Source organism: Triticum aestivum, chromosome 3A, assembly GCF_018294505.1.
Source record: "Triticum aestivum cultivar Chinese Spring chromosome 3A, IWGSC CS RefSeq v2.1, whole genome shotgun sequence".
Lineage (NCBI taxonomy): Eukaryota > Viridiplantae > Streptophyta > Magnoliopsida > Poales > Poaceae > Triticum > Triticum aestivum.
The window spans coordinates 314,089,560-314,095,461 of NC_057800.1; positions in this window are offsets into that span (position 1 = coordinate 314,089,560).

Genomic DNA, 5,902 nt, shown 5'->3' on the forward strand with positions numbered 1-5,902 from the left:
CGGCCGTGAAAGATCAACACGTCGCAGCCCCACCTAGGCTCAACAGAGAGGCCAGCACGCCGGTCTAAACCTAAGCGCACAGGGGTCTAGGCCCATCGCCCATAGCACACCTGCACGTTGCGTACGCGGCCGAAAGCAGAACTAGCCCCCTTAATACAAGAGCAGGCTTACGTTCCAATCCGGTGCGCGCCACTCAGTCGCTGGCGTCACGAAGTGCTTCGACTGATACCACGATGTCGGGATACCCATAACTACTCCCGCGTAGATGGTTAGTGCGTATAGGCTCGTAGCCAACTCAGATCAAATACCAAGATCTCGTTAAGCGTGTTAAGTATCCGCGAACACCGAATAGGGCCAGGCCCACCTCTCTCCTAGGCGGTCTCAACCTGCCCTGTCGCTCCGCCACAAAGATCCACTCGCGGGTGCTCCACCAGCCGACCCGACTTTAGTCTCCACATGTATCATGTATAAAGTATATAGTATATACCCGTGATCACCTCCCGAGTGATCACGGCCCGATAGTATAGCACGGCTGACGGACAAGAATGTAGGGCCACAGATGAATATACTAGCATCCTATACTAAGCATATAGGATTGCAGGTAAGGTAACAACAGTAGTATCAAGGACAGGCTATGCATCAGGATAGGTATAAGAAAAAGCAGTAACATGCTACACTACTCTAATGCAAGCAGTATAGAGTAGAATAGGCGATATATGGTGATCAAGGGGGGGCTTGCCTGGGTGCTCTGGCAAGAGAGAGAGGTCGTCAACTCCGTAGTCGAACTGGGCAGCAGTAGTGTCGGTCTCGTAGTCTACCGGAGAGAAGAGGGGGAAGAAACAATGAATACCATGTAAACAGATGCATATCGATGCATGACATGACAAGTAACGATGCTAGGCGTGACCTGACGTGGTATGAGGTGATGCCGGTTAAGGGGGGAAACATCCGGGAAAATATCCCCGGTGTTTCGTGTTTTCGGGCAGAGGAGCCGGAGGGGGAAAGTTGCGAGTTTGATATGTTAGGGGTGCGTGGCGGACGAACGGACTGCGTATCCGGATTTGTCTCGTCGTTCTGAGCAACTTTCATGTTGAAGATATTTTAATCCGAGTTACGGATTAAAAGATATGATTTTCTAAATATTTTATTAAGTCCTGGAATTTAATTCATTAATTAATTAATTCGAAAAATGGATTTATGACGTCAGCATGATGTCACACTGACGTCAGCAGTCAACAGAGTTGACTTGGTCAACCTGACAGATGGGTCCAGTGGGACCCACCTGTCATTCTCTGTTTAGGTTAATTACAAATTAGATAATTTAATTACTATTTAATTAACCTAACTAGTTAATTAAATTAATTAAACCGGATTAATTAACTTAATTAATTCATTAGATAATTAATTAATTATTAATTAATTTTATTAAATCTTTTTTTTATTATCTTCTTTTTTTTAATTCCCTTTTTTTTAATAAAACGTTATGGGGGCGGGCCCCAATTGTCATGGGGCCAGGGGAGCCTATGCGGGCGTGCGGTTACGGGCGCCACCCGAACGAGCACTCGCCCGCAGGGCGGGACGAGGCTGCCGAGGCGCCAACGGCGCGGCACGCCGGCGCGACCAACCGGGGCCACGGCGGGCGGAGGCGAGGGGTGGGATTGGAGCGGGAGGCCGGCGCAGATGGTCGCGGTGGCAGGCGGGGTCGCCACGAGCGGTCTCCAGTAGAGACGGCGAGCGGGGCGACGTGGGGCCGTGGTGCGGTGAACGCGCATGGGCACGCGCGTGAGTGCGGTGACCACGGGGGGGGGAGTAGAGAGGGAGCGCGGGGGTGCGGCCATGGGCGTGGCCGGAGCAGGACCGAGAGGAGGGGAGGGGCAAGGCGGAGCTCACTGAGGGGGTTGTAGGGCACGGGCAGCGGGCGTGACGGTGGTCGGGGAGGACCGGCGAGGAGGAGGACGGGGACGCGAGATCCCGCGACGACGGTGGAGCTCCGGCAAAAGGGGGCTCGGCGATGTGGCTCCAAGCGACGGCGAACCAGGGCGGTGGCCGATCCTGGCGAAGAAGGTGAGGGGACTCCGGCGGCGCGGCCCTCGTGCGGCGCCAGTGGTGGTCGGGGCACGATGCGGCGGGGCGCACCCGGCCGGCGGGGCCTGCGGCGGGGCGGCGTCGTTGGAGGGGTGGGGGGTCGGGGCCCTCTGCCCCGATCCGGACGGGGAAGGGGAGAGAGGCGTGCGGGGTCTGGTGAGGGGGAGGCCGTGGCACGGGCGCGAGGCAGGGGGGTCGTCGCCGGCGGGCGGCGGGATTGGCGATGGGGACGGGGCGCCGGGCGTCGGCCCGAGCCCTATTGGATCGGGGGGGGGGGAAGGGAGAAAGCGCGTGGGGGGGAGGGGGGGAATGGGGGGGTTACGGGTTAGGGTTTCCATCGCCCCAGGGGGGGCTATAGGCGCCGGCTGGGCCGGCCTGGTTGGCCCAGAGGCCAGCTGGGCTGTGGCCCAGTGGGGGGGGGGGTTCTTTCTCTCTTTTATTCTTCTTCTTTTTGTTTTCTTTTTCCTTTTCTTTTATTTATTCCTTTCGGTTTTATTACGTTATTAATTTATTTAAATTTTGAAGAATGTGAGAACAACACCTAAATATGGTATGTTAAAGTTACCACTGCCACATTAATTTGGACAGCTAAATACAATAGTTCAATATTTTACAAAATACAAAAGGCATTTAATTACTTTCTTTTGCTGTTGTTTTATTTTCCTTTGAGCATTTATACTTTTTATAAAAATGTGGTTTCATCACCATAATTACCTATGTATTATTTGGTTCACTCCGAACATTTAAGTTTAATATTTTGAAAACTTTTGTCGTTTGATTGATTTAGGATTTAAATTTGAAACGGTTTCGAATTAACCCGAGATTAATTATAGTGACAGAGGTGATGTGTCATCATTAGTAGGGGATTACTGTAGCTTGATTATGCGGGCGTCACAATTCTCCTCCACTACAAGAAATCTCGTCCCGAGATTTAAGAGGGGAGTAAGGGGAAAGACTAGGTTACGATATTCTAACGGATCTTCTCGAAGAAGTTAATCCCTTTCGTTGATGTCTTCAATCCTTTATTCCGATGCATCATGATAAACTTGTCATCATTTCTTCGGGAACTCCATTGTACTTACGAAAGGATAAGGGGCAGCTCACTACGACATAATGCTTTTGAGGGAAACAATCTGGGGTTAACCCATGAATTAGTATAAGATTATCTCACGAGTTGAACATATGAAATACCTCGAGAGTAAGGTACGAAGGTACCATAAGAGGCTCCAAGCGGATAGATAGTTGCTCGAAGCCTGAACCAGAGTGAGAAAGGGTTTCAGAGTAGCGAGAGTAAGTATTGCGTCTGATACCAGAATAGATCACTAGGACAGTGGCCCGTGAATTACATACGAGTCCACGCGCGAGGAATAACTTTGGGAATAGGGGGTGTACAGGACAGTCAGGTTTCGATCCTGTGGAACTGTGGGTTATGGGCCCACCATGTGGTTTTTTTTAATAGGAGCAGTGACATCTTTCACGGTCATGATAGCAAGGCATGTCAGAGAGTACCATGTCAGTTATGTCGGCAACAACGTTGGTACCAAGGGCGAGGGACGAAGAGAACCACCTTCCTGCTCGTTGAACGAGGCGGACCAATAGGCAAAGTTCTTGTCCATCGTTGGTTACCGGAAGTCACCAACAGTAGAAACAGGGTTACACCGGACAGGAAGGTACACTGAGGTGTTTACCTAAGCAGGGGATTACCACTGCTCGGTTAAGTAGTTTACAAGAAAGTTTGAACAAAACAATGGGAAGGAAAATGTGCTTAAACATGTATATCAGGGGTATATCCTTCCCAAGGGCAAGCAGAGCAAGATATCCATGACAGGATATTATGTAGAAAACTCCTTAGGTAGGGGAGAGAAATTTCATGACATTACCCATACAACGGTGTTTGGATAATTGAGCAAGAAACATTTAGCATTGGGCTTCAAATGTTCTTGTTGTAAATCAGAGTATCACAGACATGCTTAGAGATAGCATTGATATGGTCAACGGGTGAAGATCAGACTCTGGAGACACAAAGGATCCATCAGGAATAACTTGAAGAATAGGTCTTACAATTTCCTCATGGAATAAGGGATAACCTTGCTGAAAAGGAATCTATAACAACAAGTCCTCCGGCCAAGTGTGATAGGCATGACCCCACCTTACCGATATATCAGCACTAATGTAATAACTCTTGGAAATATGTTCCAACCATCATATCTGACCGAGATTCAGATCTGATTGGTGCCAGGATGCCTCAGACTCAGGATGCCTGAGAAGAAAAGGTGCAACACAATTGACGAGGCGACAATGTAAGATTCTCGGGATATGTACTATGGAAGCGAGTTCCAAAACAAGAGTTCATCATTAAAACCAAGGGGAGAATGGAGAGGTGGCTGATGAACTCAGCGACGATTCATTGAGATTTTCAAAAGATGGATTTCCACACTTATGTGCACAAGGAGTCAACATTTGTCGGACCAAATGATATAAGGATGTATGCTCGAGGAAAACATACACAACTAAGCATTGGTTGAAAAGTGCACCCAAAATATGGTCTTAGGTAGCATGATCAATGTTAGAAAGGTGATTCAACAACCAATAGTCTAAGAATGAAATATCGACCATTAACTTAAAAGCAATAGGGTGCTAGAGACACGAACAAGTTTGTGTTGAACGGAAGGCAATAAAGTGGTCGATGATAACACAAATCATCGAGGACAAGGAGGGTACTTCTCATCATGAATTCAATTATATATTGGAAGGGGTCAAAATGTTGATGATGATCACGACAAATCTTGTCGAGAGGCTCCATGAGGATGCAATCGCTCGGCGATGACATCAAGCCAAGGGAATGGTTAGCAAAAGGTTATTATAACCATAGATAAGATGCCATCTCAGAATTCAGAGTTGTCTCTCAAGACAAACAATATGATGGTGAAGGTTTGATGTAAGCTTAGAGCACTGTCGGGATTGTGTCCCGAGGATGAAGGACATAGGTAGAATGGTCAAGCAGTCAGCCTGACGATGATGATGTAGTCAATTAGCTGGGAATGACACTATCGAGTACAAACTCGTAAGAATTGAAGAATACTAAGAGTTGTTGAATCGCAGTGCAGACTCGATTCAGTTATCGATGTCTTTGAGTGTTAAATAACTCAGAGCCCACGAAAAATTGCAATCAATGAGAATGTAGCACTAGATGAAGAACTCGTAAGAAGTTATGCAGTTCCATGATAATCTTGAGATACTAGGGGGGTAATACTCGACGACAAAACAAAGTAGAGGTTGGACTGGGGTATTACTCCACAGAAGACAAGTGCTCAAACTTGCACAAGAAATGGTATTTAAAGGAGAACATGGTCGGAACCATGATTGCAAAAGGCCAGATCCCAGATATAAGATGAACTTATACCAAAGGAATAATTAATTTATCAGAAGCTTTAATGATAAGATCTACATCGTGTCCATGGGCATGAACACAGGGTTCAAGGTCGACTCCCACTTGTTCAACGCATAACCTTTCATTCACCTCTCGTATTTCAAAAATGACATTACTTTTTGAAAGTTTTTACCTGGTGCAATACCAGATAAGTATGACCCGTGAAATCTTTTGGGTTCACACAGTTTTAGAGCAGGTATAGGTTCAACCCATAGGGGCATCTTAGGAACATATACCACAAGCTTCAATCGTAAATACCACCAGCTTAGAAACAAAGCATGGTCAATTGTAAATACCACCAGCTCAGAAACAAAGCATGGTTGAGGAAACAGAGGATACAATTTACTAAAGGCATTATGTATCTAAGGAAAAGGCTCACAGGCTTAT